The 26,367-nt window shown below is 41.1% G+C and overlaps 1 protein-coding gene across 4 annotated transcripts in view; it reads right to left on the bottom strand.

Moving 5' to 3' along the window:
- Nucleotides 1-26,367, bottom strand: part of LOC106016886 (uncharacterized) — a 538,115-nt gene that overhangs the window by 141,282 nt on the left and 370,466 nt on the right. For all 4 annotated transcript variants that reach the window (XR_011807933.1, XM_072035211.1, XM_072035213.1 and 1 more), the window contains one exon: nucleotides 9,487-9,613. The gene's annotated coding sequence lies outside the window, so the exon portion shown is untranslated. The remainder of the gene's footprint in view (nucleotides 1-9,486; nucleotides 9,614-26,367) is intronic.

Below are 26,367 nucleotides of genomic sequence, written 5' to 3'. Positions count from 1 at the left end.
TGAGAGAAGAAAGTATTTTATACATGTCCTTTAAAGCGGGTTGAAAACACCTTCATCTGAAAGACTTTGTTAGCTTTATCAGATCCGAGGCTCTTCTGTTTGAGGTGTAATTATTTTACCATTATTACATGCAAGGCTTTTAACAGAACAGTCGTTCCTTCTATTTAAGCAGTAAGTTTTATAATTTATTGCATCTCTTTGGTCATCAACTCGCTATACAAACAGTTGGTCACCAGTGACCAATTACATTAAGGTTAAGCAACATAACTTTAAATTAGAAATAAGCTAATGTATCTTCATCAAGGGCCTGCTGTGTTTCCAGTGCTGTTTATGAGATGATACTAAATGTGGATATGGAGCACGCTCACTGGGACCAATTCCTATCGGCCTGAAAATGGGTAAGTCTTGAGCCTGCTCAGGTCCAGAGCTAATTAATGGGATAACATCTGCTTTACGCGTACTGCTGTAGTAATTTCTCTCAACTTCACTGTGAAGATGCATGGGAAACTATCAGAGAAATAAGTATCTATGTTGAACCATATTAATCTGCAGTGGGTCTGAACATGGGAATTTCAATTCTCCTGTTATCCCAGGTGGTGGGGTGAGGAAGAGGATGCAGAGCATATTTCTGTGGATTACACAATATGCAGCATAAGATATATATTCAGTTTTGTCTGCATGCACATGCTTAAAAACATACTTGCTATTAAATCACATGTGGGTTTGGTTTTTGTGTGTGTGATTACTTGTTTTGTTTTGTTTTTAAAGAAAATGCAACAAGCAGATGAAGATGACCATGCTCCTCCTGCAACAATCAATTTTATCCAGGAAGATGGGGAAGTGGTTTTATCGCATTACTTAAAAACACAGCATGAATTGCTAAAGAAAAAATACAGTTCTGTAAAACAGGCTTCAAAAGTGATAAGCACACTTACTTCATTTTATCAGCCTGTGTACAACACACACTGGTATGAAGGGCTATGCACCTATTCTGATTTGAGGTTTAAATAACTACAACATGAAAGGAATACTGACCAGCCAAAAAAAAAAAAAAAAGTCAGGATCTTTTTCTGAAAAAAACAAAGAATTCTGAATGCAGGCATCTCCTCACCTGAATCTTATCACCTTGTCTGAAAATTAATGGGCAATTTTAATTATAGCAAGATGCATTTTGCTCCTGAGTTTTTCCTGGTGAAGTCCTGCAGGGCACAGAATCAGACTGCTGAGGAGAGATGTTCTGTTTTTACACATGTATGCTTCTCTGTGTGCCTGTCTCTCTCCCTGCATATATGTAAAACAATATTTTTAATGTCTATATTGTAAACATATTTATGTACATAAAGCATACATAAATAAAAACAAGTATCCAGGTCTTTGTGTGTATACATTGAGAGAGACATAAAAAAATAACTTACAAAACAGAAGCAGGTATGTACCATTAAATGTCTGAGTTTAGACTGGCAAAAACAGAAGGAATCATACTGTTTTCTTTATATAATGGTGATTATTATTATTATTGCCTAAGTTATGATTTGCAGGTTTAATTCTTTCAAGCTAATGCATACAAATGAATTGCATATGAACCAAAAAAAAAAAAAAAGAGGGAGGTCCTTACAATAATGAAATTACATTAATAGTCATTCACCTTTACCTAAGAGGTTATGAGTTCGTATGTCAACTCTATGGAATATTTTCCATAATTTGTATGCCATTGTGTACATTCTATTTATTTGTTTGCTACAAGGTATTGAAATATTCAGGCTATTGGGAATTAAATGCTTATTTGACTAACAATGCTTATCTGTGAATTAATGGTATAAAACATGGAGTTTTCTAAAAGGCTGTCACTCACTTTTATTTATGGAGATACTACTGAGACGAGATTCAAGGTCTTTCAAAGAACACTAACATCTCAAGCTTAGGAGAGGAAAAATATTATTTACTTAACATTTTTAACAATCTTATGTAATTGTATGAATTACTGGAATGAAATAGTGCTGGCTCCTGTCAGATGCAAATGACGATTGCACAATGAATGAGGATGGCACGGTGCACATGCAGGAGCCAGAATGGCTTTGTTCTGAACTTTTGTGAGTGCATGTGTCTACAGGGAGGGAGTCTGGGGAGAGAAGGAATGGGATTTCAAGTCCTAGATAATGCAAAATTTGTATGTGAACCATTAAATTTGAGACCTGAAAACAGACTTGATTTTTAATTTGCTTAAGCATACAAAGATGGTCAGCTTCACCACTGTTACAATATTCTGATTTGCTGGCAGGATTAATAGAAAGCACACAGCTACTGTTCTTTTTCTTTCTCCTGAAAATGTGCCATAAGGCAATACGGTTATAACAGGGGTGAATCCTCAGTTCTGTTAGTCTATCTACCCTGTCAATGTTATTTGAACCCTTATTTTCCTTAAGGGGCTCATTCAGCTGTCCTAATATGTATACAGTGATAATATAGTCATACGCATAATAAAAAAGAGCTTCAAAATTATAGTCTGCTTAGTAATAATGCAGTGCTGTGCTGGAGTGATTGGCAACTGTTGATCCAATTATATAACGGGTTGCTTCTTAAAATTCAGGGATATGAGATTGATATATAATGTGCTGTAAAGTGTAAAAGAACTGGACAGGAAATAAGGCGGGTTGAATTTTTTAGTGCTTTGATCAAATTAGAACCAGGTTGATGAAAGGAAATGCCTTGGGTTCTCTGCTTGAAGTTTTGTGTTATACAAAAGGCTCTTGAAATGATCAATTTTGCACATGTCACTCAGTAAGTTTAGAGCGAACGAGCCTCTGTCTGTGCCAGGAAGAGCCTCTGCAACGGATCACTCACAGTGCCACTCCGCACAGGACGGGAGAGCCGGCAGATGCTCAGAAATGAGCGCGATGAGCCAAAGGAGGGACAACCACAAATTCTGGGAATACCCCAGAGTTTCAGCTTTGTTTTTCAGGTTTCTGCACAGCCCTTACTTGACTCAAGAAACACAGATCGTGAAAGCCAGAAAAGGGTCAGCTGGTGAATACCCCGGAAATAAATGCAGGATTATCTTTGCTGCTGGTCTTTTAAGCATTTATCTAGCTAACTCACTAACTAGCTTTCATCCATTGTAACCCTCTGCCTATCCCCTGCTTTTAAAACAGCTACTATTATTTATGAAGTGCTGTAGATGTGCAGTGAGAAGCACAGGGACTTTTTGCTCTTATTTTTCCTTGAGGACAACTTAAAAGGAGAGAAAAAAGCGTGCATGAAAAGGCACCTTGCAGGTAAGGCTGTGGTTCTTCTGTCGCTTGGTCTGTCTCTGAAGAATGACTCCATAGTGGCTAGGCCTGTATGAGACACAACCTCGCCGGTACTTTTCTGGGATCAATCTCACTCTGTACTACACGCTACTCAACGCAGCGGTTTAAATCCCACCGTTTCAGTCTTAATGCATTAACATTTCAGCACTCCTCAAATGCATCCTGGAAATCTGTCTCCTCCTCGTAACTCTTGTCCCCGGATCAGAAATTGTGAAATTTGAAGCGAGGCACCTAACTGGGTCCAGTACACATCAATGCCTCCGACACGGAGACTTAAGAAAAATACACGGAGGGGTGTTTGGGGCGGGTTGAGAAACAATTAAATTCCCAAGCTCAGGTACCACGGAATTTCTCATAAGCCTGCTGCAGCAGGGAACAGGCAGGAGCTACTGAAGGAGCCACCAGAGTTAAAATAACCTGCTGACTTTCCGTCATCCTCAGGGTACTACCTGCATGGAAACTCTTCTGTTTTGGCCTATTTCCCTCTGCGAGGAACTCCTCCAGAAAAAGAGGGTTTCCAGAAATTATATTGCAGGATGGGGAGCACTGCTAGATCAGTGCGGTAACCTTCACCTAGGCCTTCCAATTCAGTTTTGTGTGAATTACATCAAATTGCGCTGGATATTTGTGTTGGATGCAGAGGAGTTGAATAGCTGCCCATTTCTACACCAAAGCAGCTCTTTTTAAGTTGATTGGTGTTCCCCAGTAACAGAAACACTGCACAGGATCGAAAATGACAGGACATCACAGTGCAATTTCACTAAAAAAGATGCATGGGGTATTATTTGAACAATATTTCTCCGAGTTCCAAGACTGGAGTTGGAGAAACGTCGTTGCAATGTGTGCATGCGATTCACCTCCACTCCGGTGGCAGACGTTCACAAGTGCACACGCTAATAAGGGATAATTTGACAATATGGTAGAGGTCTGTCTTTCCAGTTCTATTATCTGTGAAAGATACAGTTCCTTGTGCCAACTTGGTTGCACAGCAGTAGCATTTTGCTCCGCAGCCAAAAAAACAAGGATCTGCCAATAGAGCTGAACGCTAACACGCAGGGCCAGGAGATCGGGATCGTAGAAGGGGATGGCGCTGCCCTGGGCAGAACGCTTCACCTCCAGCACTGCCCGCAGGCCGGCTGGCAACAACTCTCCCCACCTGCTTGGAAGCAGGCATCAGCAAAAGCGCCAAACAGCGCCGGCTTTCAGGGTGGAGAAACAAGGAAAACCTTCCCAGGACACAGGCAGGGTCCGGCCAGGCGGCGCTCCCCAGAGACACGTGGCTGATGCCCGCAGGAGCCTGGGGTTCTCTCTCCCCCCGCTCCCTGAAGACGCTCTATCACGACAACTCAGGGTGTTATGAAAACATAAGGAGCAGGATAGAATTATATACTTGAAATATTAGTTTATTTAAAGTATTTCCCATAACATTTGCTTTCTTCTTCTTATCTGCTTTTTTTTTTCTTTTTTTTTTTTCTTAGATCACACTTAATATGATTCCACGACATCAATGCGTGGCTGAAATTGAAAGCTGTATTCTCCTAAATGTGTTCCTAACGTTCCTTTTTTTACAGAGCTGCCAGGGGCTATTCTGCATTCCCACAACTGCTACAAACCTAACATATTGTTTTGCAATAAAAATTAGCTATAAAAGTGTGAAAAATGCCAGAGATCCAAATGTGAGAAACAAGAGAAGGGGGTACGGCTTTCGCACCCTTTTAGTGGACATTTTATTTATTTTTCAAATGGAGTAGACATATTTATAGCTACTGTATTTCAATTATCTCTAATTTCACACATTTTATGCAAATTCTAGACATTTTAATTGCAAATGAGAAGGGAACTTATTTTTAAAAGTGGAGCAACACAACATTTCAGATCTCAATTTTAATTCCAAATTTATCTACATCACTGTTAAAAACTTTTAAAACCTCATTTACACTGTGACTTAAAATTAGGCGCTATTTAAAACAAAAACAAAAACAAAAGACGTCGACATCCATACCACCGAGTTACACCTCCAAAACCTTTCCCACACATTTTTAAATCTTTTGTCTTTAAATCAAAATTTTTAGGTAGAAAAATTTCGGAAGCTGAAATGATACTATTAGTCAGCGACACGTTGTTTTAACGAGAGTCGGTAATTTAACAGTATTGTCCATAACTGATGAAAATTAATGACTACCCATCTTATTTTCTTTTTCTGCCTCCATGACTTCAATTACCCAGGATATGGGGTATTAGTTAAATCCTTGCTTAGCTGCCATTCAATGGGAACTTCTTTCCAAAGGAGAAACCACACCTCAGCCCTTGGCTGCACAGAAATGCCCACCATGCACAGAGAGCATTAGTGACAAAGGTCACTCCTGCCAAGCAGCGTTCCCCAGTAGGTTACTGTCACCAGACCCTAATAAGCATATGGCCTTCAATGCTGAACCAGATAAATTCAGATCCTGTCGAACTGGAACTGGTTTCTCGCGGGGTCGATTTCCTACTGGAGCTGGAGCTCCAAATCCAAGTAAGGGGCCGGGCACCCAGCCATGATGCTGGGTTGGAGCAGCCCATGCAGGGCACTAAGCACCTACGCGGAGCCCTGCTCCCACAGCCTGCCCAACCTGCCCTGGGGTAAACACCACCATCAGTTTTGCCACGCGAAATCCATCCTCTGCAAACGCTGTTCCCCAACCACGGAATAGAGACTGACAACAAGTGCTCTTCTCTTCAGGCAGAACACGGGCGTTGACGCCACTCTTTGCTCACATGCCACTACCCAGCTCCAGTAAGACCTTTATGGCACACGCGTTCCTGCTGAGGTACGCGCACGCAACCACAGGTTGAAAATCACACTGGAGCCTACAGGGCTCTCTAAGCTGAGAATCCCGTGCTCGACTTCTCACTATCCAACGAAAAGGCCTTTCAAAGTTCCAACTATTTACTGAAAAGCATAAAGTAATTTTATTATAAACAGAAATTTACTGTCTGAAATGTGTTGTTGTTTTTTTCCCCCCCTGCTTTCTTTCTATTTGGTAATTTATTTAAATGCATTCAAAAATGCATTCAAAAAATGAGACATAGCACTTTGGTTAAGACATCTGTATTTCAAACCAACGTCTCCAGGACTGTGAGCAGCTCTGTTAATACTCTTTTTATTTGATTAGGGTAATCTGCTGCTGTGCTGTCTTAATCTTTATCCACTACCTTTTAACCAATCAATATTTTAGGGTTATAGATTTGGAAGGTAGATGATAATTTTGTAGATAAACTCTCTAGGCACTGCTGACACGGTATGGTTGCATATTTAATATCTTTTCAGAGGATTCACAACTCCAGCAACATAAGAATCTGCCCAGAAAAAAAAACATTAAACCTTAAATTTTCAAAGCTGTGTGCAGGGATTTGGCCACCTGACTCCTATTAATGTCAACGAAAATTTAGGGGTAAGAAAAGCAATGTCTTTTCCCTCAGATCATTTCTTTTTTGAAAGGAACCAGAGAACAAGAGAAAGGAAATGAAAAGCAACTTTGTACCGCAGGCTGAGACCGGCAAGGCCTGCTGTTGGGGCAGGAAGTACACAGAAGCAGAACATTTGTTCACTAAAATTAGTGAGCATCTCCACACGTATCAAAACAGGTAGGTACGAAGACAAGTTTGGAAGGAAAAAACCCAGGTTTTGTCTTTTTAAAATGCCATTAAAATATATATTTTTTAATTTTGTTCAGCTAAAGTTATCTGTTGCTTACAATATTAATTTTCCTGCAGATAAAATTAGTTGTCACTCCTCTGTTTATGGCCTAATTACCTTTTGTAAGGAAAAAACCAAACCAAAACAAAAAAACATGAGGGTGGAAGAAATGAAAGGAATAACAATAAAGCATAGCTATCTACCCTTCAGCGAGGGGGGGTTCTTTGTGCTATGTTACCCGTGGATTTCACCAGCACTGTACTTGTGCTTCACATCCATGACACCAGGTTTGCTGGGGCCGTTTTGCCAAGCTGGGCTGTGCTGGATGGGCAGGATGGGCCCAGCTGCCTTTGGCTACTTCTGCTGAGCTAGGAGCCTTAAGATGATTCAATTCCCTTTTCATATGGGGGACAGTCAGGGAAATCTGGGGCAACGGCTTGAAATAAACAGCCACTGTAGAGTAAACCACTGTACTTTCACCTTGAAATCTTTTTCCACTCTGATTCTGGTTTTGGAAATAGTAAATCACTTTTATATCGGCTGGAAGTGGGTGCTAGGCATGCCACCAAAAGGCTGCAAGACTTGTAAACAAACGGACAGAGCCCGATGTTCCAGTACTACAAATGTTGGGAACTAGAACATTTTTGTCTCATTTCAGTCACCTCTCTGCATGTTGATACAACCTTCAGCTAAGGAGCAAACACCACAAACGCTGAGTACATTTCTTAGAGCTTGGCCCAGTGCATTGATATGACAGGCATGCTCTCCTCAGAGATGAGCAACACTCGGAGAACACCGAGATGTGAATACGCTGCTTCACATCAAACTCTAAAGCTCCTCTGACTAGGAAAAAGGAAAAAAGTGACTATAAACCAGTCCCAATAAGACAAACATGAGAACTGAACTTCTTCCAGCTGACATCCTGTCTAGGAAATGGGTCCCCTGAGGCTCTTTGAGAGGAAGAGAGTATGTCCCTTCCATACAGGAAGACGCTAGATACAGTCTTTCTCTATTCATACAACACTCGCGTTAAGTCGCAGCCACGATGCTGTCCCTACCTGGCAAAGCTTGGGAGCAGCACATGCAGAAGATGAGTGAATCTGGCCTCAGACAGAAGTTGTCTTTTTGAAGCATTGCCATGAGATCTTCCCAGCTACAGTTTTGAATATATTTGACGATCAAGAAATTTCTATCTGTGTTCATTTCACAAGAGGTAAACGTCTCTTTTGTGGTAGGAAAAATCCAGCTCCCTGGAAGTGACTGTAATCTCATCTGACACGCGGTATTTGTAAATGTACTGTGGTGTCCCAACCTATTTACTGTGTTTACATAAAACTCCCCGAAATCTCCACATTCCTTGAAAAGTTAATCCAGTACAAATATCGACTGGCTGTCAATTGAGCATTATTGACTTGCTGCAGGACTGTGCTTTATTGCCTTAACTGATGAAACTTGTTCTCCTTGCTCCACTTTTTGGCCTGTTTTGGGCCAAGTACCATTTCCTAGGCTGCACCTCTTCCACTCACTGCCGTGGGGTTGTCTCTTCCAGTTAGCTAGAGCAGTAAGACAGCTGAAGTACTTTGCCATGTGCACCAGGAGCTTGGGGAAGGAAGGAAGCCAACAACCCAACCCAGTCAGAGTTTTACAGAAAGGACCTGCGCCAACGCCATTCCCTTCTCATGTAAATATTTGGCCAAGCAGCTCCAATAAAGCAACTGTCCTCTCAGCACCCACATACAGTTGTACAGAGCTGAGTTTCCAGGCTGGCTGGAGGGGTCTACAAACACTTCAGCAAGGTCCACGAACGGTAACCAAGAATAGCAAATGGACTACCAGGAGGCTTAGATTCCCAGTGTGGGAGTCTACACCTTCACTGGGAGCTGGCTGTTGTCGTTTGGTTTGGTTAGGAATTCTGAAATTAGAAAAGCTGAAAACTTTGGATACCTTTGTGTCATTTAATCAGGAGTACTACAAATCAGGTTGACCAGAAACCAAAGTTCATGATACACACTGATCATATTCTGAACACCTAAGAAAACATTATTTATCATTTCATTTTTTAAATCTATCGTTTCTAGACACAGATAATCAGAAACCACAAATAACAACTTTCACATCATTCCCTGATATTGCAACAAATCCTACCAAACGTTTTAAGGTTTGACCCCCAGGTCAAGTGAAACTGACAATAAATCTCAGGATGGATTCGATATCGTTAAGCTGCAAAACCCCAAAACCATTATGAGAGATTTATCAGAACTATCATAACAAGAAATGAACCCAAAATATTTCAGTCAGGGCAAGGAAGGACTAAAGGGTGGAATGGTACACAGGAAAAGAACCCCAGAACTTGGATGTCCATAGCAAGGCATAACGCTCGTACTCCTTTCTGACCTCAAAACAACATTTAAGAAGGAATTTGGTGAAAATTGCAGTTAAGGCAGACATATATATACGTGCGTGTATCTCACAAAGGAATGGAATAGAGTGGACACTTACACTTCGCAGGAGCAGTATCTGCGTCTCCACACGGGGATGCTTGTCATACCGTGTACAACTGCAGGGCAGTATTTGGTGCTGAGACAGGATGGTGCCACCATCTGTTCCTTCTGTTCTTACCAAGGGTCTGGTGAGAGAAGGGCACAGAGAGGAAGAATGAATGGGGATATGTCTTCTATGTCTTATTACTACATTTTCAACTCATATTCTTTATACATTTTTATGTCAAGCTTGGGTGATGGGACAGTCCAATTTTTTTAATTGAATATACTCCAATTACCTTTTTGGGAACTGAACAAAGCCACAACAGTTTTGCTTTCAGATTGCCAACCACACAGCAAATTTATTCTTGCCTAATATGTTTTATTTATTTCAGCCTTTACAACACTTTTTTTTTTTTTTTTAAACAGGACTTCCTTTTCTTTTAAATAAAAGGCTTTTAAACGTTTGACAAGTAGAAGAATCTACCCTGGAACACCAGCTATGTCAAGAACATCTGCCCCATGTTAAGATACTGTAGCTAACTTAAATAAGGTTAAATGTTGATATTTTCATTAGCTCAGTTGTTATTAAGTGTGTTTTTTTTCTTTTTCTTTAAAGTCATCACAATTTTTTTAAGGGTCTGCTTTGTGATAAGATCTTTTTTTCTTTTAACAAAACATGTGTTATCACTCAAATCCTGTCAAAGAAATTCAAGGTGTCTTAAGCAGTTTAGCTAACAGCCTCCAAGGGTGTCACAGTAGTACTGCCATATGTCCCAGACTGAAGCAACTGTCTCCTCTGCTCCTCCTTCAGCAGACCCCACGCTGCTCGCTCTTATCCCCACTGACCATTGTAAAGAGCAAGAACAAGTGCTGTGTCAGATGGTGAGAGAGCAAACAGAGCTGCCCTCAAAAAAGCAAACAAATAAAAAAAAATGCTAAAGAAGACAACTGATTCAACCGTGGCTACCCTCTGCCAGATGTTACTAGGAGCTACTTTTTTCCTGTAAAATGTTATTTGGATATTAAACATGGGGTGGGGAAATCAATATCATAACAGGCCTCTTCCTCTTCCAACAGGTTTAGCCACAGAAAATGAAATTCTCCATTTAACCGACAGACCTGATATTATCCCCATTCCTGTAAGCGTGCTACTGCCTGAAAAGTCATGGCGCATCTGCAATTTAAATAGCTGGTGTGACACCTGCAGTCACACCTCTGGCAACACTGTCAGACTCTCCCGTCCTGCCCCAGCCATGGGGGCTTCGCCTGCCTTGTACTTGTGCAGCAGAAGTGCTCTGCGGCAATTCCTCTCTCAGACGTGCTCCTTATGTGTGAGCTCGGTCAGAAGATGAAACGCTCCATGAAAAATATATATATGTATTTTACATACTGTAACTGACATTAAAACCATTTTCCGGTGGAATATGTGTAGCTACTTTCTGCAGGACTCAAAAAGGGGATTGAGAGTACTCTGTAGCTGTTGGTCCATTTCCACCTCCTGCTCCTCGTTCACACAGCATAGCTCAGGCACAACGGGAGGAGCCGCTTGTGCTCTGACACCTGGCACCTGCGCGATCGCCCCGCATCCTCCAGCGGGGCTGCACGGGGCCCCTGAGAAGGGAGCTGCCTGGCGGAGCTGTGCACGGGGCCGCGGGAGGGGAGACGTGCAGCACAAGCAGCCTGGCTAGTGCCGGGTTTGAAAGGTGAGACACAACCATTTCCCATACAGATGGCATATCAGTTTACATCTCACGCTGAGAGTTTGTGCTTGGCTGTACCAGAAAAGGGAGAAACAAATTACAACAGAGTCAGAAAGCCCCCGCAAAGCGAGGCTATGGGGGACCCCAGCTGTACTTGAACCAACCACAATCACACCATCAGCATGAGGTGTAAAAAGTGCCAAAACACGATGAAAACACTGATGCTCCATATGTTAAAAAGCTTGGGTTTTGCTGTAGCCCAAAATCCTTCCCTCCCCACATACCTGTACATAATAATAATAATAATAAAAAATAAGCCCTCGAGATCAAATAGTCAGTGGTATCTTAAAAGAAAAAAAGAAGACAGGCTTAAGAAACCAAATCCTTGTAATAAATAATATATTATGAGTTAAGGAGATGAACTGACAAAGTGGTGCACCTCTAATCTCTTCCCTGCAACAGCGAGAAGAGCTGAATCACTCACACGTTTTTCTTTAAGCATGTTCAGGGATTGTTGCTACTCCCCACCTTCTCTAAGAATATCATGCTTTACTAATTTACCAGATTGACTAAGCCACACATCAGCAGCATTGTCAGTTTTAACCTGTAATTTTACCTTGTAAAAATATGATTTCTGAACATTTTCTCACTAGAACATAATTGACTATTTCAGGGCAGGTTTAAATTAGGGCTGAGAGAATCAAGCCATCTAACTGATGCAAAGTGAGCTCTCTTTGTGGGGTTCAGAGGTTTACCCCTTCAGCCCTCCACCGAACATCAGGCAGCAGGTACCTCCCAGAGCACTGCACAGCTAGTGCACGAGCAAGGACCTCCCACCCTACACCCCTCTGTGCTTCTCTACCAAGAAATGTCAATTCGGTTCCTCCTCTCCCAGCTTTGCCATCTGGGAAAAAAAATAAAATAAAAAAAAGGGCCTCTACAACATCCTCTAAAACCCCTGTGCTGGTGGCACCAGCTTCTGTGAAGAAGCACACACCTTCCAAGCAAGAACCGCTGAAAGACAGGACGCTTTTGGTGTAACACATCACGCGGGAATTTTGTAATGAAAAGTCGGGCAGCGACACAGAACAAAAGACTCCACGACATGATGCTTATTTTTAGAATGAGTGACAGTTTGGCACTCTGGTGTGAGAGGTGTAAACGGAATAAAACCCCTATTTTGCTTTTAACAGCTCAGAAGCTGGACAGATTTTTTTAAAATGTAATTATTTTTAGCATGGCATTAGCACGTTTTCATGCCTGCATAAGCCTGGCATATATGTGATTGCACTAAAGACCCCTGTAACTTGACAGGTCAAAAAGTAAATGGTGAGAATGTAACTTGTTCGTATTTGAGCTAAGTTAAAAACTCTTTCAGTGACAAATCATTCCTAGCCATCTTCTCTAATTTGTTTCCTTAGTCCAATAAAGCATTTCAACTTAAAAGGAAGAAAGAAAAAAAAAAAAAAAGACAGAAAAAAGAAAATGAAGAAAAGAAGAAAAAAGAAAAAAAAGATGACAGGTGCAAACTTATAATAGGGCAACAGAGAAAGCATTTTGTTAGCAGAAAGATAAATTTCAAATTCTAAAATGATTTTTCTTCCATTAGTTATTTCAGTATTGTGGAGATTTCTGAATGATGCAATGACCATCAGGAACAACTTTGCCCACAGCTGTGTCTAAACGGAGCTGTTACTGGTCATCAGCTCACGAGACCACACTGACATAGCTAACACTCACAACCCAAGCAGGAGAACTGAGAAAGTGTAAAAACAGTATTACAAGCACTGGAGACGATCCCAAAGAGTACTTAGAAATAAGAACATGTTTGCAAAATGCTTGTAGGACAGTGGTTTTGTACTGAAAATTAACTCAACCACCAAATCAAACCCAGAGATGCAACTTGAGGGAAGATTCACGCCAGGCCATCGACAAATGCTGGCAGAGGCAGCAGAAACCCGAAGTGCATCTCCCTTATCTTTGACTGGAGATCCCAGCAACCTGTCCTCTGGTCTATATACATAATCAGCCTGTGCCTAAGGGAAAAGAAATAAAAGAAGTAACGGGGCCTGAAATGGAAGTCTTGTGTGCTGCCTGCTGCAGCCAGGGCACACTTTTTCCAGAATTCATGCTTTTTTCTTTTTTTCTCTCTTTTTTTTTTTTTCGTATTCCACATTCTCTGCTTCTCTCATGCTTCCTCACTGCTGCTCCATCTTCTTTCCCTGCGAAATCCTCATACCCTGTTCCACCTCACTCTTGGATGCTTTATTTTTTCACCATAATGGAAGCGGGCACCAAAACTTCAGCTGGCAGTGGGCTCCCTCCAAACCTGTGGCAAGGGAGGGCACCCAAAGGCAGAGCCGTCGCTGCAGACCTGTCCTGTGACAGCCAGTGCTGCTGGCAGGGGCAGGGACTGCACTCAGGATGACCAAAAAAAAAAAAAAAAAAAAAAAAAGGCAGCGGAGGAAAAGGGGGAAGCCTGTTTTTTCAGCCCAGCTATTTGAGAGATAATTGCTGTAATTTTGTCTCTCCTGAATCTTTTTGCTAGGCAAGCGTACTGAGGGGGGTGGACGTCTACTTCTTCAAAGTGAAATAATTCACACTGCTCTGGAAGTAGTTTTGTTAGTTTGAAATTTACACTTGGCCATTTCTAAATTCTAGGACAAGACCTAAAAACTGAAAAAAAAATACTGAAGAGAGAGAAACAGACAGATAGACAAGAAAGAAGATCAAACCATATACTGCTGGGAAGGAAGAAAAAAAAAAGACAAAGATTTTCACTTTGTCTGGCACAGTGTTTTCATGTTTTTTAAATTGTTCTGTATTTTCACAGCTTCAGCTGATATTTCTGAAATATGGAATTTGCATTTCCGAGGTGGGGAACGCTGCCAAAACTGTTAATCCCAGGCAGATGTAAAGTTGCGCCACTATATTGTGATGTGGCTCCTTAAAAACAACTTAAAAGGATAAAAAACAACAGCAACAAAAAAACAACCGCCACCACAAATATTCACCAACCCATATGGTCAATAATTGCTGTTTAATAGTCCTCCTATTACAAACCTAAAAAGCAGCAGCCAGAATTACCAGTAGAGTATTAATAAACAGGAATGAGTTAATAGTGCATAAAGACCTTCTAGTGGAACAGTGGGGGAGTTGAATATTCTTTTCTTAAGTCAGCTGTAAGTAATTACTACATGGTGTGCTTCTGACTATTACCATAACAGAGCAATTGGACGTGAAGAATGGATAATAGTATGGACATGGAGGTATTTTTAGAATATCAGCAGTGAGGCAGGTAAATGCCCTACTCAGGCACAACCCCTTACATAAGTTTAAATAAGTTTTCCTACTGACACCTAGCCCGAGCAGCAGTTTGAAAAGATCAATCTAATAAATTATTTAAAGTAACTTTCTAAAGACATGTCTGTGATATGTAAATAAGGGAACCGCCAAAAAAATCCCATGCAGCCATTAAGCAAGCAGCCAGCATTACGGTAACTACATAATCACAGGTTTCTCTCCGTTTCTTTTAGAGCAGTGCCTTCATCTGTTTGAACGCGGGCTGTGCTTCACTCGCCTCCATTGGCTGCTCAGGTGAAAACTGAAATATTCAGATAGGAGCTGTAGCTGTGATTGCAGGAGTTGTGGTTTGTCTACAATTGAGTTAGTCGTCCTCAGTGATTTAATGATGCATATCATTTATTTTAAAACATTGTTATAAGAGCATTCACTGAGATGCAGCTTCGTGTTCAAAGGACTGTCCATTATGCTCTGCAGCAGGGCTTTTCATGTACAACTACAGGCTGAGATATTGTCTATCGACACAACATATGCTCTCAGATAAAAACAGCTTGAGACTTTTGATTCAGAGAGTAGTAATTTTGTAAATGCACAGAAATATAATTTAAGGAATATTTTGAATTTTTCAGGCTATAGGTCTTTCTCCTGCTATGTTGCTACGCAGGGCAGATGTTGATTTTTCAATTTGCAGGTTTGTTAAGCATCATGGAATGTTTTGGTTCTCAATCAAGAATATTCTTCCCAAGTGGTTCCACAGTCCTATGGCTGAAAATATATGCATGTCCTTTTTGTTTCTTAGCAGCATGTGTTCTGCATTCAATAGAAGCATAAAACAGATAAATGTGATGCCATTTACTGGACCAATACATGCATTTGAAGCCATAGGGTCTCCGAATGCAACGTATTTACAGGTTCTTTATGTTCTACAAAAGCAGTTTGTATAAGGTAAGTATAAGGCAGTTGCCTGCATTTACAGTGTGTCTTACGACAGAACAGGTAAGATAATTTTGGCACCCCTAAAGAAAAGAGGGGCTGCGGTGCTGAGCTCCCCACAAAACAGGCTACCTTCAACAGTTGTGTATGACAGACCTGCTGTAACGTCCTTGATATTTGTCCTGTGTTTCCACATCACAACCAGACACTGCTACGGAAACCACGTTGTGCCAGATCCATCTCTGCATAAAGTTGCTGACTTCAGGGCATTTTATCAAGACGGGCTTGGCCCTCTGCAGTCTTCTGCCCCATTAAATCTGAAGATTATGTGTTGTTCTCAGTTGTTCCACTGTTACCGTAAAGGAGAGCTGATGTTATAACGTGGGTCAAACAAACAGCTAATTGTTCTTGGGCAAGGCTTAAGCAAAACCAGAATAAAGAGGCTGAAGACGTTAATAACAGTGCTTGGTGCTATTATAATAGCTTCTATCAGAGGATTTTGAATCACTTTGCAAGCTTTATAGTCGTCTTGCACATTGCTAAGTGTTTACAATACTCCCATTTGAAAGTGAGACCATCATCTTAAGACCATGCTCATACGTTTAGGTACTGGAACAGTGAGAGTTTAAACAATCAAGAAAGCCATACGTGATAAAAGGCAAGCTTTAGGGAATCGCTCTAAATGAGCCAACTTGGAAGCAAAGCAAAAGTTTGCGAGGGCATTTTTAAACAAAGAAGATAAATAAAAAGAAAACAAATAGGCAACACTGAAGGAATAAAAACTGCATATGGACAAAGGGTTTTTTGTTGTTGTTCGCTCGCTTCCAAAAATTAAAAAAGCATACTTGCTGCTTTCTATCATTTTTGTGTGCAGCTGCCCACCCAGCAACTGCTTTTGCTCAAGGATGGCACAGAGAAACCTACATGTGTGGTTCAAGCTCCAGAAAGGGGCTCAGCACGACATGCCGGACTGCAGGGGCAGGCTTCCTAAACACGAGCACCTTCAAGCGAAGGACTGACCTCTGCTATGCCTAGAAAGGGTCTATGGTGTTTCTGATCCCGTGGACACATGCACGCCGTGTTTCTTAAGCACACCTCGTTAGAATATTCAACAATAACACCCCAGGCTGCAACCTGTATGGAAAAATCCTATGGAAAGGTAGCGACAAACAGGTCCTACAGAGGCAATGTGGAGGAAGGGTGAGAAGGGAGAAACAGAAACATGAAGCTGTGACACAGAAGCCACACGGTTGCAGCAGGTAGCAAGGTCACCCAGACTGACTCGGAAGCTGATTATGGGCAGAATAAATCTGGAGCTCTGGGGCTGACACAGGATGGGCCAAAAGTACAGAAAGTAAGGTGACTTAACACTGCTGAAAACGTTTCTGACAGACAGGCAGGAAAACAGTACAAAAGCTAATCTAAAAAAATTGTCTGCCAGAGATGAAGGAAGGGAATGCAAAAGAGCACAGAAGTTGCAAAAAAGACTGTTTTGTTCTTTTGGTGCATTATCTTCACAAAATGGTATTGCCCAAGTTCTCTACATCTCTCCAGTCCCCAGCCACATTCTTCAGAGCTCCTCTTATAAGGGCCAAGGGGATGCAGTGAGCAAAAAGAAGCTGACAGAGGCATTACCACTTGCCCAGGACATCTGAGGTATTTATAGAGAGTAAAATTCAATCGTCTAAATTATTAGCCCTATGGAAATCGCTTTGTAGTTCTCATTCAAGCTGTTACTCAGGATGCGTTCTGTCCTTCAGAACAACCTGAAACTTTAAAATGTTTCCTCATGAAGCCAGTATGTATGTGAAGGTTTTCCGATGTGGCACGCTGGCTCTGCACCTTCCAGGCAAAAATGAAGTGGAACAACTGAATCGATAATTATATGCAGAAGTATTTGGGCTAACAAAATGGTCCCAGTATACCCTTTTACAACACTAAACATCCAGAAGAATCTCCAAGTCCTCTGAGACAGAAGCACAACTTCTATTATGGTACCAGTCTCCGCCATCTCTGCAATATCTCGGGAATATCTCCTGAATGCATTTAAACCGGCTTCAGTGATGGGCTCAGAGCTAAGGTGGGCAAGGTCCATGATTATGCATCATTTCCTTAAAATGGCCTATTTTGGCTTTCATGCTCTTGAATGAGGCAGTAAAATGAAAACCTCTTAAAAAATAATAAATCAGATGTGAATCATTCATGCACGGCCGCAATTGTTACTTGCATTACACTGGCATCTCAGGCAAAAGTGGAACATACCTGCTCCTGGAGCAGGTATGAAGAGACATCACCTTCCCCAAAGAGCTCTGAGCCAGACAAGAGGAGCACACGTGGGAAGAGCTGTCGGGTGTCCTTACCTGGGATCGTGCAGGGGGAGCACGCTGTCCAGCCACAGAGCCTGTATGAAGACGTGACTGACTTTCAAAGGGTGATTAGGGAAGAACTCGGAGGATTGAAACACTCTAAATTGTATTTATCCATCTATCTTTATGTCTGATACAACCTAAGGGCTGCAAAGAGTCACCTTCTGTCCCCACTTTTGCAAATACAATCATTTAGATTTTTTTTTTTTTAATATATATAAATATTAGTATGTTGTTAGAGCTTCTTGGTGAACTTCTTGGGAAAAAGGAAATATACTGGAAGGCATTTTATGGGAACAGCATAGACATTTTGCAAGCTGAACTAAGAAACATCTTCTAGCTGCAGAAAATACCCCAGTGCCCCACTGAGCACTGGGCAGAGGTCTTCAGCTGAGACACTGCCTCTGAGTTTATCAGACACTTCTGTCCATGAACCTGCACCAAAGCTGCTCTGACCACATTAATCTCAAGTCCGCTGCTTTTAATTTGTGCCTCAGCTTCACCAAGACGGCATCAAAGAAGGTGATCCAGAGAGATAGGAAGAGCTGACATAGTAATGAAATTACAGCTCATAATATTCTGTGGTCTGTGCTCCAGAGTTTCAGCTAATTGTTGAATAAGATCAGTAATGGGCCTGGGCTGCCTGTATTAGAAGAACAACTGGGAAGAAAGGAAAGAATGACACATTTTTGCAGCTCTTCTGAGCGGTCTCAGAGGACAAACAAATCCCGGGTCTTCGCAGGTGCCCAGGTTTGGTCAACAAGGCTTCAGGCCGCCATGGCCTGGGGTCTTGAGCAATTTGTTCACTTGGGAACAGTTGTGTAAAGCAGGGAATGCTCAAGGAACAGAAAATTTACACAAGAATGAGTAGGGTTGGGATAATGGGAGACAACCTGTGCCCAGCTCTCTGCCTCCTCTGTTTCAGCCTTGCTGCAGGATGAACTGGGTGTCCCGGTGGATGGACAAACAACAAGGGCTACCATACACTGCCGCAACTCCCACTGTTCAATCAGGGACCCCAGTGTAACTTCTGCAAAGATACTTCTCTGTCCCATTTCAAATAATATTTCCACGTTTACTCCTGCTTTTTGTTGGCCAGGAATTCCTCGTGTATCACTGCCATTCCTGGCATACACTGCACAGTTGCTGTGGCTCAAAGCCGTGCCCAGAAAAGCAGTGCTGTTTCCAGTCCACCTTCTGATCTCCCACAGGACCTCTCATTAACTGAACAAAGGCGACACCAGCTCCATTCACTGGCATATGACAGCCAGGCCTCATTTTATTCCCTGTGCTGACTTGCTGACCTGGAAATATTCCCCCATCTCCCTACCGTTCTTCTTCCAGCTTTTCTTCAGCTGTTTGAAGCACACTTCTTCCACTTCTGCCTTGCTATCATTTGTACTCTCCAAATACACTTTTATTCTTCCTTTCCCTCTTCACAATTACAGATTCCCTTAAGAACCTTTCCAAATACCTGGAGGTTTCCTCGTCACCCCAGAAGGCCATCAGCGAGAGGTGCCATCATTGCCCAGCCAGATCACGCTTCTCCACGTACCACAGCTTGATGTTGACACTTCACAAACGGATCCTTTTTCTTTGACTGCCCCCAGACTGCACAGGTTTTTGGTGCCTTTACCACAGCTCACGGCAGCAACATTTTAAAATGACAGCTCTTGTTACCCCTAACTTTGTGGCAAGGTGTCTGACCACAGCACAGCAGCGAGGAGACCACCAGAAGAGCAGTAGCTGGCAGATGCTTCCCAAGCCTTGCCTGAGGTGGCCTCCTTGGGACAGACATTGCTGCTTGCTCGCTTGGACCCACCGTGGCTATAGGAAGAGTGGCTAAAGCAGGGAAAAAACAGCCAGGCCTTCCAAAAGGAGATAAATTAACAAACTGGCGTTCTTGAAATCCTTTAATTTTTACATTATCGCTGGCTTTTATTAAAATTATCTTTCAAATCCAACCTGTTTCTCTGGAGAGGTTCAATTTCAACAATACAGAATTTTTTGATGGTAAACATTTCACATAAAAAACATTCAATCGATTCCACTGATAAAGCCTTCCCCACCCCCCCTTCTTTCTCTCCTGAAGAGAGCAAGGGACAACTAGACATGAATTTCTCCTGAGGAAATGGATTTTCTTAGCTGGAAAAATGCAGTTGTTTATTCTTCCTAGGAAGCATGAGCAAAGCAGCAGCTGATTAACATTGAAAGCAGTATCAAGAGAAATGTATGCTAAGTTTCAGCACAGAATTAATTTCTATGGGTAAATATGTATAAATTCCTTACAATAATAGAGCATGCGGCAAAATTCAACAGATTCTCACTATAATGGTTTAAGCAATCAAGAAATATATTAAGGAAAATAACGAGAGAGAGATACTGAAAAATACCCTTCAAAATTTCCTTTTCTGAATATGTGATGTTGTGACAGCAGTAGTCCATATATCAATTTAATCCACCATTCTTAGGCTAGTAGATAATGGGGCAAAACCCTCGCTACCTGACTTCAGGAGATGTACATCAATTTACATATGCTGAGAATTGTCCCAGTCAGTTCAGTGACAAGAAAGAGAGCGGCACCAACCATTTTATTGAACACCTCCCAGGAAATATTTTAGTAATTTTCAGTGTGAAGCCTTTCAAGCCTCTTGAAAGAAGGGCTACACAGCCAGGAAACCAAAAATCCCAAATCAAAATGCTCCCCTGCCCCACTCTCACAAGGCTTGGTAAAGAAGTTCCAGATTCGCAGGAGCTGACCAAAATCAGTCCTCAAGACCAGAACTGACTGCATGCTGAAGGAGAAGACACCTTGGAAGAAAATTTAAGATTTAGCCCACAGAACAGTTTGCCACTGAGTTCACTTATTCAACAGCAACAAAAATAATGCAGCAACTACACCCATAAATGAAATCCGATATATAATGGGTTGGCTCAAGCATTTTGAGCTGAACTGTATTCTCTAAAAGCTAGACAGCCTGCCTAAAAATACCAAATTAAGAGAATGTCTCACTGACATGCACTAGTTATTGATGCTTACGTAGTGCCAGCACATAAACAAATATTTTAACCTTTCTCTGCACCTCAGTATTTCAGTCTCAGCTTCTGATAGCGACATTAAGCACTTCCTAAATTAAATTCTACTACGCTGTTTCCCAAAATTGTGACACCAAAACAGAGCAGAACAAAAAACAACAGCAGTTTTTAAAAGATGTAATGATCAGCAAAACGATGCATAAAGCCATTATTTTTTGCTGGGCTTTGTTGTGACAGCTACCATGGCTAACCCATTAACATATTTGCTGTACAAGTATGGTCATTCTATGGCCTTAATTAACTTTCAAGTGGAGAGTGCTGTGGCTTACCACTTATTAAATATCCACTACAATAAGTTACAGTTTTACCCTTCCAACCTCACTTAGCCAAGACACCTAGAAGAACCAGCTTTCTATCTGCCTATAATTTTGTAATTGCTTTTTACTGAAATTATGTTGAAACTGGACCCCCTATGTAAATGTATTTTGCCTGGTTCATCTAAAATTGGCCACCCCTAATCAGATCTGGTTGATATTTGATTGAATAAGTGGAAAATTAAGTTTCACTATGATAATGCTTTGCTTTTTCTTCCCTTTCATTATTTATAATGTAGGCATTTTTTGTTGGAATTTGAAAGCATGCCCCCTAGAGAACAGCAGAAGACAGACACATCGCAAAGGCTGCTTTGAAAGCTAAGCTACTTCCAGTACAACACACAAACAGTGTAGTTACACTAAGCAAAGCTAATTTCAGCAAGCACTTTATTCACGAAGAAAGCAATGCGATTTGAGATTTAATCAAATCAGAATTAGGTTTTGTGATTAGCCGGGCTGAGCTGTTAAGGTATAGTCATAACGATATCATTATTTCCGCACGTCCACGTGGCACGAGCATCGCCAAGCAGTGTAATGCTCTGTGTGTTTAAACTTGTATATTGCCAGCTAAACCCAACTGGATTCACCTCTATCAGCCATTCCGCTGAGTATAAAATAGGGCTCGAGTTAGAAAAAAATACTTCTACAAAGGGAACACGTGAAAAGGCCACAGGAGTGCACAACTGAAAAATATATAAAAATGCAAATTTCCCTAAACTTCATCTTTGGATGGACTGAAGCAGAAGTGAGAACTTCAACAAAGCTATAGAAAAAGATGACAGGTCTGAGTTTCAGAAATTTAAGACAGCAGTAGGATTAGACACTTTGGGTTGTCTTCGCATACATTTCTTATGGGAGTTAATTCCATTTGACATGCAAGACCAAAGCAAGATTACAGAGGCATAGCCCCATGGCGAGGTGTATGCTGTAGCTAAAAGCTGGGATTTGAATAATTGTGCAGGCTTACTCCAAGAATCAGGCGAGAACAGAATGAATGGATTATTACAAGGAACTTTGTACATTTTTAACTGCTGGACTTAATAAAATACCCTGTGTGTAAGACTGGTATTATGGTCCTCTGCACTCACTCTAGTTGAAGTTTGTGGTAGGATCTATCAAATATGAGAAAAAACAGAAGCTGTTAAAAAAGAATGTGTAATGAAGAATTGGGCAGGGCCGTGCCCCACGCGATTTTCTGAGGCAAGCAAATTTGGAGAGCGTTAGTTCAACATATTCAGCCCCCCCAAAGTTAAAGGGAATTCATTTCCTGCGTAAAAGAAGGTTGAAGGAACACAAGAGATTGGATCAGAAAAATGAGGGGACAAAAAAAAAAGGTGAGTTTTTATTTCACTGTTTCAGCTTGTTAGCTAGGTCATTTATTACAGAGAAAGATTACTAATCCACACATCATTTTTTTTTAAATTGACCTCTTCCCTTTGTGTCTGTGGAAGCACTTGTCTGTAAAAGGAGGTAATAGCTGACTGCTCCTTAGAGTCAGTGCTGCTTAATTAACTGTCCAGTGAGAATTATTGAAATACTTATATAATTCTTATTTAGCACTCATTAAAGTGAGAGATACAAATGCTGGACAATGAGAGGTTCAGGAAGGCTTTGAAAAGAGGGAGTTAGTACTCTAATAGCGAAGAATTATGAAAGCCTGCCCATTAACGGTAACAGAGCAGACCTTTCATTTTAAAAGTCACTGGCTCAGATCTGGACTTATTTGATATTTCTAAAAAGCTCCTTCATCTAACCCCGGAGCAGTAGACGGTCGCTGGTTCCCTCACCGAGCAGACTAGGTGGCAGGTGCAGGAAGGAGGAAATGAAGCCCCTGCACCGCCGGGTGCCCCATGCAGGCAGCGAGCTCCTCAGCTCAGCCCTGCCGGGACGGGGCAGGGAGATCGGCCAAGTCCACGCGCTCGCTTAACGCACGACGTTCCCTGCAGAAAACACGGCCATGACTAGCACTGCGTTACGTACAAAGAAAAACTCAGGTGGTGATCATTTTGCCCCCAAATAATCTCTATTTCATTTCAATGGGTGCCTTGGAAGCCTGACATAAAAGGTGATGGATATCCTGAATAACTTGGCAGCTTCCAAAGTGGAGATGAAGAGCCTGCTGGGTACTGAGCAACAGCGAGATTCAGCACCGCCTATAACTTACTCCGTGACATGGATTATGGCAGTAATAGACTGTCGGACGGAAAGCGAGCTAAATTCATCAGTACTTTTTGCACGAGCGAAAGAACATACGTGTGCATCTTCCATGCATGGTAAGGTTTTTTCAGAAACAGCTAAACAAATTAAAAAAATTATCCCACTTTCAGTACGCTTTCTGTAGCAGAAGTGGGTTTACAAAGGCCATCTTCCTCAACAGTTTGTCCTCAGAAAATTTACCAACAATACAGAACAGTGGCACCTCAGAGGCCTCATTCATCCACAGAAGGTGTGCTCTCTTTCTCCCTTGTATGTACACATTGTCAAAACTTCTCGAATCTACAGGAATTCACATAAATGAATCTCGGATATCCCCTCTATTCTTATAATGATTGATGAAACACGAGGGAAAATAAATTGAATTATCTTAAATCTCCCAGGGAAACATAATTAAGCTGTAAAACATTCCCTTGAAATCTTTGTATCACTCAGGCTGTGTCTCCTACAACATGATCAATAATAATATTAATTAAAGACAATTATTTTGAAGGACTGGCATGAACTTTCAGCTTTTACTGTGTTTTCTACCACTCAAAGCTAAGAATTTGAGTATAAAATCTGTGAAATTCTAAATTTTCAGTACAATGTTTCTCAAGTATTGTGCCTGAGATGTTTCCTTTCATTTTTGATAGCTAGTGGTCCTCTTAATTCTAAAATGTGTGTATGCAGTTCAGTAGACGTGCATTAAAGAAACCACACAACAAACGTAACAACCTTATCCTAAACAGAGAAGCTGGCCAATTGCATAGATGCTGCTGCTTTCTATTTCCCTTTAACTGAAATTATAGGCATTAAATATTCATACACAGTAGTTGCATTAAGTGATGTCCTATAATATATGCCTCCATCACACGGCCAAAACATGGTATATAATTCCAGTTCTTCAAGCAGAAGATGAAGCAAGACTTGCAAAAGTTACAGGTGAAAAAAATCACAGCAGACACAGCCCAAAATGTTTTGGGATCAGAACACAGTAGAAAGGAAAAAAAGCTAATTTGATAATAAAAAGGAAACGGTGTCATTGGTTTTCCAAAGAAATTTTGTCAAAGATGGAATTTCTGGAAAAAACGGGCCAGGGGAAAACGGGCAGGCTTGTGAACAATAACTTACCAATGCAATGAAATTACATAGACATCAAGTGTGTTTTCTCTACCTCCAGATAAATATAAATCCTTAATGAGTGTACATATGTATTTGAAATATATATATATATTAATAAATATATGAAAGACTCTAAATACATTATCCCTTTAACTACATACCCTTGAAGACTCGAAGAAAGGGAGAGTGAGAAGGAGAGGGGGGAAGTCCCTTGTCTAGGCCAGAAAAAAATAATTAAAACAATATGGTGCAGATGACATTAAAAGTATGGCAGTTCAAGTCTAAAATACAGTGCCAGGCACCACCTCTAAAGAAGGACCAAGACTCATGAAATGTCGTAAGCTCTGTGCTGTGGATTTTTTCAGAGAAGTCTCAATGGGCAAACAACTTCCATTTTCGTGAATGCTTGTCATCAGCTCACATACATGGAAGGGAGATGGACTTCTGAAATACAAAAGCCTACACTACAAAGAATTTAAAAAGCTTCCCAACAAAGTAGACGCTGAATTTGGATCACTAAATAGTATTAGGAAAGATGTAAATAGAGCAACAATAATTAGCACAATGCCTTGTTATTCCTGAAACTGCAACAGCGAAACAGTTTAGCAAAAGAACAGGATCCAAGATGTAAATAAATTGGGTGTTTGCTTGTTCTTTTAATAACATACGCTTTGAGAAGGCAAATTTCAGACTCTGTGGAAGAAGGCAAATAATTTCTCCCCAAAGGCAGAGAAAAGATTCCTCAAATGAGCTTCATCCTAAAAAAGATCAGAGTGAAATATATGAAGCAAGATGACATAATGGGCTGTTGCTTAAACGCAGTCACCGATAGTACCCTATTCTGAAAACTAGGCTGTGGGTAATTGAATGTAAGACGAAGCAAAAATATAGAAAAGGCCAAGCTGAAGCTGAAGAATAAAAATGCAGTGTGTGTAACAGTATTGAGAAGAGTACAGCTCTGTAGAACTGATTAATAAGAAGAGCAGCGAACAGTACAGAGTGGATTTGCAGAGATTAGAACGTTGCAGGCTTTGTCCAAAAGATTGTATAAAGTTCTTATTGGGTTTGAATTTAAATAGGGTAAAATTTATCTAACACTATTAATGTTTCCCTTTGACCTTTAAATATATCTTCCCTACACCTCAAAAAAGGACACTTTAACATGTTTACACTCCACTGTATTATACTGCCCGTGCACGTGTGCTTGTGCATATGCACACATGTGCACAGACTGTTATATTTCTTTGCAGTAGAGTAAGAAATCAAGCAAGCCATTGCAAACTGCTTTAACCCCAGCAGTAAAATCCAGGAGAGCATACGCTTTGATAAACCTGTCAAGTCATGCTTCTGTGTTAACAAGTCCAAAAATTAGAAGTACAAGATTACACAGTAGGTACTTGGTAATTTTTGTTTCGAAGCTCTCACAAGCACTCCACTGGAACGCACATCGTAGCATGTGGCAGCATCACTTCAGAGAAGCTGAAATCAGTAGTAAGAAATTTTTACGAAGAGATGAAACATAAAAATGGACTGGGCAGTAAAGCTGAAGAAAAAGCAGAAATCTACAGGCAACAACAGGACCCTGAGTGAAGATGGCAGCATCAGAAAAACATAGCGTTCAGTGACAAGTTAATGATAGAGACTGTCATTACAGACAGAATTAAATATTTAATGGATAGAATCTAAGGGAAAGACACCAGAATGCAGATTTTATTCTCCGGTTACAAAGCTTTCAAGATGCCTTTGAGGCTGGACTTCTATCCCTAAGCCATGGAGTTTTGGAGAATTTTTTATACCTCTTCATCATATGAGACAGGGAGTTGTGCTCAGTCTGGAAACATGCACAGTAGTTCCAGCTGCAGGGAAA

The sequence above is a fragment of the Anas platyrhynchos genome, chromosome 3 (genome assembly GCF_047663525.1).
Source record: "Anas platyrhynchos isolate ZD024472 breed Pekin duck chromosome 3, IASCAAS_PekinDuck_T2T, whole genome shotgun sequence".
Classification (NCBI taxonomy): Eukaryota; Metazoa; Chordata; class Aves; order Anseriformes; family Anatidae; genus Anas; species Anas platyrhynchos.
Note: the sequence above shows the minus strand (reverse complement) of the source record. Positions and strands in the feature narration are given on the sequence as shown.